Source organism: Dipteris shenzhenensis, chromosome 21 (genome assembly GCF_047967505.1).
Source record: "Dipteris shenzhenensis isolate YYH24624 ecotype China chromosome 21, Dip_SZ_1.0, whole genome shotgun sequence".
Taxonomy (NCBI): domain Eukaryota; kingdom Viridiplantae; phylum Streptophyta; class Polypodiopsida; order Gleicheniales; family Dipteridaceae; genus Dipteris; species Dipteris shenzhenensis.
This window is the reverse complement of record NC_141616.1, coordinates 4,843,284-4,854,401: the sequence shown is the minus strand read 5'-3', so window position 1 is coordinate 4,854,401 and position 11,118 is coordinate 4,843,284. Positions and strand designations below refer to the sequence as shown.

The window sequence follows — 11,118 nt, the reverse complement described above, 5'->3', positions numbered from 1 at the left end:
CATGTGACTCTTTAAATTTCATATATCACCATTGCAGGCCGAGTCTTATTTAGATATGAGTGGGGTGTTAATGTAACATAGAATCAATTTCATCCATAGGGATTGTTTCATCCATGCTCTTTTCCATTGAGAATTTTTGATAGGTTTCTTCTTCCTAGTATACACAAAACCACATGTACTCCAAACACTTTAAAGAGTGCCTCACATCACTCTAAAAGCATTGGAGCCCAAGCCTTGGATACAATTATTTATGTATATGAATGGAGTAACCTTGGGGGGGCTCACTATGTATACACCCTCTATATCACATGCGTTCAAGGCCTATTTCTAAAATCCCTTATCTGTAAATTTTTCATTAGTAAAATGTACCCTTTTTTTATACAAATCTGTAGATTTTCCCCATTAAAATTGTTTTAAATACTCCCTTATGTTAATTAACTTTTGTAAAATTTAGATATAAAAAATGTCCTTCTATTGAACTCATGTGATAGGGTTACATATGATGAGTGACCCCCCCGAGGAAGTGACACTTTAAGTACTATGATCATAAAATAGCTCGATACTTTCCCAATTAAAGATGTATTTGGAAAAGTGGCCTATGTTTATTTGTCATCACAATAACTGAATACTAAAACATCACCGTACTACTTAATTTATGTTTATTTGTCATCACAATAACTAAATACTTAAACATCACCATACTACTTAATTTTTCTATTCAGTCTACAGTATTCATGCTAATAAAAAACAATGAGGGGTCAAGAACTCAAATCTTTCACACCTATGAGTCATTGCCACTAAGAGGGACACAATTAACAAAGCATTGAAAATGATAGATTAAAAAACATTGCTGCCCCCAATTGGATGACAGGGGAAGAGAATCTTGTCACTGTGATAGTTCCTCGTCCACTTGTTCGAGTATCCAAAAAAAAGAAGCTAATTTATTTATTTTAAAAACCACCTTCACTAGTCAACATTAACATCATGTCTCCATGCGCACATGTCCATTGCCACATCACATTCTTATTCTTAAGCAAGGCTAACAAATTCTTTGAGCCACCTTTTCCTCACACACATTCTTCGGTCAAACAAGCACGTCTATGTTACTTAGTGACCCAAGCAAGATTTTGGTTGGTATAACTTGGCAATCCCAAAATTGTTGCAAAGAGATGGCTGCGTAGCGTCGTGATAATGTTGCTTTAGGATGCAATTTCCCAAATGCTCACTGACTGCAAAATAAGAGTATTGCTACAATGGCCTTTTTTTGCGGCTTTGTTGAAGCTCACGGCCCTTATAAGACCAATTACGTAAATAAAAATAGGGTTACTGAAAGACCAAACCATAATCAGGGTTGTGGGCATTTGTTGTGAGCTTCAAGGAATATATTGCATATGAGTCGCATACTTGACCTTTGTTCCACAAAATTTACATGGTGTCTAAACTAATCTACAATTTCCAAACATCTACAAATTTTCCTTCTTGAATGAGATCATTTAAAACCATTGTCAAATTTTCCTTGTGAAGTGTGTAGCCTATACTATATAGGGCATAATATGCTCTTCAAAAATATCAAATTTTTTCTCTCTTCATACATGTAAAGGCAACGGTTCATTCAAAATTGTATTACTTGAGCTTTCTCACAAGTAAAGGAGACAAACCAATTAACAACATTCGATATCATTAAGGTGATGTGCAATATTGCACTAGAATTGTTCATACATATTCAAAGTAGTTTTGTTAGGGGAGTGTCATATGGTGAGTACGTGGTGGCGAGAGGTGGCCAGCTAATTGTCCCTAAAATGCCCCTAAATGGAGAGCAGTTTTGCCTTAAAGTTTGTATCTCTCTCTATTCTCTAACTTCTATCTTCATCTCATCTCTCCTCTATCTAGTCTCTATTAAATCATCTGGGTTGTTGCTCCAACCACATTGTCTCTCTCGTGTCTTCTCTCTGTCTCTCACTCTCACACTCTCTCCCCAATAGAGCATATCCTTATAGTGCTTCTAAAAACCATGAAATAATTACAGGTCAACATTAGCTTGGGTGTAGCCAATCGTGAAACTATTTTCGGGGCCATTTTGAAACTGTGATGTGATGTGCTTCTAGGTGAATATTTGAATTTTGCATGGACCTGCGCTCTCGCCGAAAATTTTTTCGACATCATGAAGGCGCACTGGCATAATAATGAGACACAATCTATTGGTTCAGAACATTGCATAGCTCCACACATGGCATCTCTGCACTGCTTCGTGCAGCATAGTCTCTGGCCTATGTCGCTTGATCACTTATTATCACACTGCCTTTTGCTGCAGCCTTGCCACCTGTCACTAGGCACACACCTGTGCAGATCATTAAAATTGAAGGTTGGCTTGGAGAGACCATCACGCTGGTTCTTGCTGCTGTAATAATTAGATGCAATCTATCATTCTAAACACCGCCACAACACACAGTCTCTGGCCTAACCACCTGTCATCATGCAACCTTTTGTTGCTTCTTTGCTCGTAGCCCATGCAAATCATAGGTTGACTTAGAGAGACCACCACCCTGGTTTTTGGCATAATAATGAGACACAATCTATCATTCTGAGCATCACCTCAACGCACTTGTCATCGCCCAAAATTCAAGGTTATCTTGGAGAGACCACTGTGCTGTCCCTTACAAAAAATATAGAATTATATCTCAAGAAAAGTTTGTATTCAAGTTTATCTAAAGGTATTTGACTTACAAAAAATATAGAATTTTGCCTCAAGAACTAGCCCAACTCCTTATGCAGTACATGTGACGTATCATGATTATCTGAAACCAAAATTAGCCAAGGATGAGATCCTTAGATGATGTAGCTCATTATAAGACATTTTTGAAAGTTTCACCTTGCATGAAAAATGAAAAGTAAACTTACCTAGTACTTTTCAAGAAGTCATTAAAAACTGTGTAGTCATTCTCATCTAGCTGGTACTTGTCCGTTCTTACATTATATGTCAAATTTGCTAATGCAATAATTGTTTCAATGTCCACCATGTTTAAGTTTGTCAAATCATAAGTGAACATTTGTGCTCCTTTTGCCCTTTGATACCATCCAACCTGAACTTCCAAACCTTGGGGCCTATTTGCTAAATTAAAGCCATGTTTATACTCCACGTACCTCCCTCCGACTTTCTTCCTTATCTTTTGAACTCTTCCTAAGTACCATGTACCATGAGTTGGATCCATCTTCCTCCTGATTGTAGCTTTGCTATTTCTTTTCATGTGTTGATTTCCTTGTCCTTTTGTGTCATCATGAAAGTATACAGCACAGTCACAACCTATGCCAAATAAATTTCCATTTGATGATTGTGCTTTTGCTTCATGGTTGAAGTAAACACCTTGCTTTACCCTTGTGAGTCTATCTTTTGACAAGGTTGGACAACCATTGAGTTGGCTCACCAATGTTGACTTGAAAATAAACTTTCCGTCCACCTCTACAATGGGGCTAATGTTTTTCTTAGGGGGTGTGTTTCTTGTTTCCTTCAAAATGTCATCAATTTCATGTCTAATCTCACTAAGTGCAATAACCTCTTCACTTTCATTGCTATTCTCGTCCATAGATTCTTCTTCACCACAGGGATCCACAAAGTCATCATTCTCATCAGATTCTCCCATTTCAGCATCTAGCTTAGACCACATAAACCCTGCATCCAGCCAAGGTTGAAACTACCATTCTAAGTCTTCAGCCTTGCTAGGTTTCAAATCCAAAGACTTGCATAGTATGTGAGCTTGTTGTAAGCCCTCCTTCAATGCATCAATCATCTTTTCATTAGAAGAAACACTCTCATAGTCACCTAGATTTGCTTCAATAATCCCTTCTTGTTTGTTCAAATATTTCCATATATGCTCTTGCTTTTTATGAGCCCTAGAGAAAGTTAGACCATTTTGAGCACACTCATGCATGGCAAATTTATTTAAACTACCAATGCTATGTAGAAGATCTCCAAGATCAAATGCTCTTTCTTGCCCAATCATGCCTCCAACTTTACTAAAATAGATTTCAGCAGCATCAGAACCGGTAAGATGTAGTGGACACTTCAGATTAGGATAAAAATCTCGAAACATCTTTATTGAGCAATACAACAAAATGACAAGAAAGTATGCAGTCCGTATAAGCCTCCTTACTAATGAAATTTTTCTTCAAGGTGTAGGTTGGATGGTGATGAATCCATAGTCGCCAAATTTGAAAAAGAAAACTACCTTGGCTACAAGCACCACACGCTCCTTCAAGATCAAATATGGTGACAAGAAAATATCAATATAATCAGCAACAATCATCAAATAGGCCTTAGTCCCCTTCATACTTCTTTCTTTTTTTTGAAGTTTTCTCAAACATTTATGTACTTGTCTACTTGCAATCCTTTGAGTTGCTCCCCAATTTTATCGATCAGTCCTTTGAATATCCCCATCTCATAGCTTGTGCTCCTCAATTGAAAAAGAATTGTAAATAATAGATACATGATTTAGTGTGATCCAAACACATCCAATTGCTAGTTGTCGAGTAGGACTTTCAAGTGGGCTTGTAAGTTTCTTTCCACAGTGTACAAAGTATTGATCGTAAAGGCCATACACATTTCCTCCTACAAATTTTGCTCTCAAATTCCATCCACACCAATTGATAGCAAAAGGTTGTTCACTTTTCTCCAAATAGTCTTCAAGCATCAACTTTCGTATTCATATAGTATGCGTTTTTTATGACTCTTCATCTTGTCCATGTTACCTTCTGCACATAAAACAAAATTAGTTGCTTTTGTAAGATTCTCCTCTCTCTCTCTCTCTCCCTCTCTCTCTCTCTCTCTCTCTCTCTCTCTCTCTCTCCCCCCCTCCCTCCCTCTCTCTCTCCCACACAACTATACGGTTTGATTCTTGTGAGCATGTAGATGTGTTTCCAATAATTGACTAACGTGCGAGATTAGAGGAATGAAGGCAAATCCTTAGGTCTGGATTCTGGTACGACTTGATTCTTGTGAGCATTTTGCTGGAATTGCAGACCGTGTCAAGAGACTGGAGTGCTCTTGAGGCTAGATTACTTACATACTATACATTGCATGACTTGATTCTCTAAGCATTGGTCGTTCCACCGTTGACTATACCCATATTTCCAGCAGGGATCACCAATCTGTATCATGTTTTAAATGCCAAGGGCCACACTTTTTAAAGGACTGTCCATACAAGGATCTTACCCTTGTGGTCCCACCCACAACAGGTCCCATGTCCATTTGTGCTAGATGCAGAGTGGAGCATCTATTCAAGGATTGCCCCTTAAGGAGACTAGCAACTCCTACCACCTTGCTCAAGAACACTAGCACCAATTTACTAAGTATTGAACAAGATCAACTAGGGGCAGTGCCCTTGAAGGTCATCACAAGGATGTAAGCGAAGGCCCTAGGCAAGGAAATGAAGAAGCAAGCAAGGAAGGATAGGACTCCCACGTCTCAAATTCCTGAGGCACCCCAACCCCCGCAGACCAAGTCCAAGAAGGTCACCCAGCTCCGATAACTCAAAGGATTTGGACTTAATGCAATGGATGTTTCAAGAGGACCCGATGCTTTAGAACCTAAGAGAGGGGGAAGACCTCTATGGCTATGAGTAGCCACTTTCGATGGGGAGGGAGACCTCCCAGGAACCATGTGATATTGCCGGGTTAGCGGCCTTCCTCCACATGTTACAAAAACTGGAATAAAAAATGTTCACAAATTTATGATTTACCAAAACCAAGAACAAGGAAACAAGTGCGAGAGAGAAGGGAAAGAGTGAGCTCGACACTGCATGGGGTCCAATCTACCGCCCCTAGATGGTGGCTCTTGCTTCCCATCTAGAGTATTTATAATTATAATTCCAAAAAGCAAAGAGCCAATAATAGGACATCCAAAAGCATCCCTTGTCCATAATTATAGGGATTGCTGAACATAGCTCCACGAGCTTAAAATATCATAAGGCTTAATATGCCCTCATCCACAATTAATTAAAATAAATTAGCCCATGGCTTAAATTTTATTACTTTACAATATGGCCCATGGCCTTTGACAACCATTCGATACTTCGATCAATCCAAATCACCTTCACCATCTCTGTTCCTTGTTATCCAACTCATCATCTATACTCAAGCTGCCAATTATGTTAGTTGTTACAATCAATTGATGAATCATCACACCAACTAATCCCAACACAGTAGTAGACTTGATATACAGACATCAAAATACACACCTTGCGACCAATTGCAATAACACTAGTAACACTAGAGACATTAGTATTAACATGGAATCATCCACAATACTAACCATCTAGCCTGGCAAAACAAAGGTAGTTAGGCGTCCCCAACTTAACCCCACAAAGCATCCACTAGGACCCCCGCCGCGTCCGGTGCGCTCCTATGGAATACTTTGCCATAGTCACACTTAAGTAAAATAAAATAATTTCCATAGCAAGAAATATCGAAAATACAATTCCGTAACATCCCTCTTGCTTGAATTGCAACTGACCTCAGTTGTGTATTTGACTTTTTGAGTCAACGAGTAGAGATGTGAAGAGTAATCTTATCAAGTATCATCATGGTCAAAAAAAAATTCTTCAAGATATCTTAAGCTCTCATTAACCAAAAGAATGAATTTAGCCAGTTCAAAACTCATGAAAGATTATTTTTATTCTTATCAATGTGTACCAAGAGAAAGTAGTATACCAGATCTATTCATTGCTTATGTTATTTTGTTATAGGTCCAAGCATTATATTTGTCATATTTCTCAATATCTATACCGTCCCACACCAGTATGATATTGAGAAATAATAAGAAATACAAAGCATAATTCTTTTTTCTTTTGATGTGAGTAGCAATACCTGACATATACTATTATGTGATCAGCAGAAGGGTATATGTACATCATTGTTTAATCACATGTCAAAGTTTTTTATTTAACTTGGTAGCTAGTAATGATCCAATATGTATTTTCTTCAGCTACTAGAAAATACATAGAAGATATTATCTAACATGTCAATTGTTTTTCATTATCTATAAAAGCAATTCCATAAAGAAATTATCAGAGCAAAAAACTTGTTAGCGAACAATCATGCCTTCCCTCTTCCTTATCAAAAATGTCATATGCTTCTTCTTCTCTTTAATTTTCTCTAATTCAGTTCATTTTAGCAGAACACTTTATCGAAGCATAAAATATGTGTCACATAATAATAGTTTTGTTATCTACAATTAAGAAGTAAGCTATGAGGATACAAGCCCTCTAAGTAATTGTATTTCTTATTTTATACATACTACAAGATATACGTCTTCTTATCCTTATTAATGCACATAATCATGCTTATTTAATCATAAAAAACTCTTAGCTTACCTAGATTATCCTAGATCTTATATAGGCTATCATATTTTATTCTCTTTTTCATGCTATTTTAATATGATTTATCATTCTTCTTTAAATTCAATTATTCCCTTTCGTCACCATACCATTCTTTCTTGTCTCTATATGAGTATTTCTATGAGAGTAAGAAAAGTGAAAATATAGGAAAACAAAAATATGAGAATAGATACATATCTCCTTTGTCCTTCCAAATCTTTGCTTGCTTGGTTGAGCCCCAATCAACTTTCTTTCGCTTCTCAATCAATTGTCAGTCTAATAACTTTGTGGTTCAAAAGAGGTTCCTTGTAGAGCCTCTCTTTCATAGTGACCTCATCGTATGCAACTTTTAAAAAAATAAATAAGTAAAGCAAGGAAGAATGATAAAAGATGTATCCAGACACGCGTTGAAGCAATAACATGCTTATCATGCATCTATTTGTCCTTGCTTGATCTGTAGCTCTCGATTCATAATTTACTCCTATTGCTTTCTCCCAAATAGCCATGGTCTTTTGCTTATTAGGAGAGCGACATTCGGGTTGCGATTTTCATACGACTTCCATTCTTGAAATCACATGATGCTACTATCACTTTAAATATAATTAATTATATAAGAATATGAATCTTTACTGTCCTCATTCCCTAAGGTTATGTAATCTTTTGTCATTGCCGTTCATTTTTCTATCCAAAGACTGCTAAATACCAATTGATTAACAGTAGGTAGTGAAAAGAAACAACCATAAACATCTTACCTGAAGTCAAAATTATGAAGAGAGTGGGAGAGAAGTAAGGAGTCTCACTTGCAACTTTCTCACATACACAATGGGGGAATACACACAAAGGTGGAGGCTGAAAACCGTTTTCCTCTTCTTAGTTGTGAAAGCCAAAAGAACTCTCTCTAAGTACAAAAGGAATAGGTGAACCCTATATGTAGGTCTCAAACCAAACTCAGCTAACCTAGGTGGCATACTAACTGAGCCACTAACTAGAGTACATAAAGATAGTTGTCATCCAGCTATTATTCATGGGCAGTGTACCAACCGCATCTGCAGTTAACAAGTTAGTGACATAAATGCACAACGGTCACCCTGGAATATCACGAGTGGAGCTCGATATCTCAACACTCCCCCTTGAGCTCAATCCCAATTCGTGCACACCAAGCAGGTCTCTAAACTTGCGTAGCTTCTCTGCGCCCAATGCCCTCGTGAATATGTCAGCTATCTGATCCTCTGTGCTGACATTAACTACATCAGTAAAACCTACTAGAACCTTCTCCTGCACATAGTGATAATGCACCTCAATGTGCTTTGTTCTAGCATGATAGACTAGGTTATTTGCCAAGTGTATGCTGCTCATAATGTCACAATAAATGACAACTAGCCCATCTGTAGACTGATGCATATCATAAAGAAGCTTAAGCTACCTCACATGCAGCCATTGCTGCACCCCTGTATTCAGCCTCTGTGCTCGACAAGGCAACTGTAGGCTATTTCTTGCTGCTCCAAGTGACTATAGCACTCCCAAAAGAGAACACATATCCACTGGTACATCGTCTATCAGAAATACTACCAGCCTAATCAGCATCAGTGTATCCATGCAACTGTATCTGAACCCCAGTCTCATAAAATAGTCCATATTGCAATGTGGACTTCACATACCTTAGTATGCATCTAGCCACATCCAAATGCGGTTTCCTTGGAGCTTGCATAAACTAACTTACCAACCCAACCGCATAGCTTAGATCTAGCCTGGTAATAGTCATATAAATCAAACTTCCTACTATGCATCTGTACATGGTAGGGTCTCCAGAAGCTCACTTGCATCTACACTCAACTTCACATTCTGCTCCAAAGGAACTAAAATAGGCTTATAGCCTCTCATCCCATATTTGGACAGCATGTCCAATCCATACTGCCGCTACAAGAGCCATATCCCACTTGTGGATCTAATCACCTCAATGCCCAAGAAGCAACACAGCTCTCCCAAATCCTTCATCTCAAACTTCTGCTTCAATAGCATTTTCACATGAAAGATATCTTCATCACTATCACCTGTGATGATCAAATCATCAACATAAATGACAAGCAGCATAATGCCTTTCTCTGTTTTTCTCATATAAAGTGAGAAATTTGCCTTGGAAATCTGAAAGCCAATAGTGACAAGATACTATCCTATCTTGTCAGACCATGCTCTGGGTGCTTGCTTCAAGCCATACAAGGCTTCCTTCAAACTACAAACAAACTCAGGATGAATACCATGCACATAACCTGGTGGTTGCTCCATATAGACCTCTTCTTGCAAATCACCATGCAAGAAGGCATTCTTTACATCCATTTGATGTAAAGACCATCCCTTTGATGTAGCCATAGCAATGACTGCTCTTACGGTTACCATCCTTGCAACCGGACTGAATGTTTCTTCATAATCAATGCCATATGTCTATGCATACCCCTTGACAACTAATCTTGCCTTGTATCTGTTCACAGAACCATATGCATTGTGCTTCACCTTATAAACCTACTTGCAGCCAATTGCATTCTTGTCTTTAGGCAAAGGTACCAATTCCCATGTAGCATTTGCTTCCAAGGCATCCATTTCTTCATCCATGGTTTTCTCCTAGTTTTCTTTTCCCTTGGCTTGCTCAAAAGAAGTGGGTTCTAGTTCATGTATCACTTTGACCATATAGGCATAGTGAATGGTTGTAAATCCATCATATTTCAGCCTATCCACAAGATACTTAACTTTGGTAGACCTGCGCAAAATAGGCTCACTACCAGGTGCTCTCAAAACATCCCTTGTCTTCCTTACTCCAAGTGTAACAACAGAAGGAATACCCAACTCATCATCAAGGCTCTATTTTGAGCCACTGGATTCACCATCCACATAAGAGTGACTTGCATTCACATCAAACATGGGCTGATCTACTTTCTCTTTTCCTTTTTGTGATACTTGCATACCACTATCTGCATTGCTTTGAGGATATCCTCTTGATCTCAATCTGCCTGTCCATGGCAAAGTATGTGAACCACTTCTAGAGGACACTATAGGTCTACTAATATTTTGTGATTGCTGCTGTGAATTCTATGTAGCATTACCATTTTGTGCATCTACATCATCAATCACATTTACTGGTTTACACCAGCTACTCATCTCATCAAAAACAACATCTTTGCTTATTGTAAACTTACGAGTAGAAGGGTTATAGCATCTATACCCTTTCTACTGTAGAGAATAACCAATAAAGATGCACTTCTTAGCTTTTGGATCCAACTTGGATCTCAACTCATCTGGCACATGAACATAGGCAATGCAACCAAAAACTTTCAAATGAGAAATATCTGGTTTCCTACCAGTATACCTCTCCTCTGGCATCATGCCATGTATTGCTACAGTGGGACTCTTGTTCATTATGTGGACTACTATAGCAACTGCTTCAGCCCAATAATAATCTAGTAGGTTTTTTCGTTGAGCATGGCACAAGATACCTCTCCAATATGCATGTTTTCCTTTCTGCAAGTCCATTTTGCTATGGGGTATGACTGCATGAATATTACAGCTTGATGCCATGCTCCTATAGGAACCTTGCAAACTCATTTGAGAGGTACTCTCCCCCTCCATCTGAGCTTAGGCATTTTATTTGCAAGCATGTTTCTTTCTCAACCATAGCTTTAAGAGCTTTGAAATTCCCAAACACTTCACTTTTCTTTTTCATAAAATACACCCAAACTTTTCTGCTGTAGTCATCAATAAA

At 38.2% G+C, this 11,118-nt stretch overlaps 1 pseudogene; it reads right to left on the bottom strand.

Annotated features, from left to right (window-relative positions):
• LOC147888392 (uncharacterized) overlaps positions 1-4,685 on the bottom strand; it is an 8,459-nt pseudogene extending 3,774 nt beyond the window's left edge.
• Positions 4,686-11,118: the final 6,433 nt, after the last annotated feature.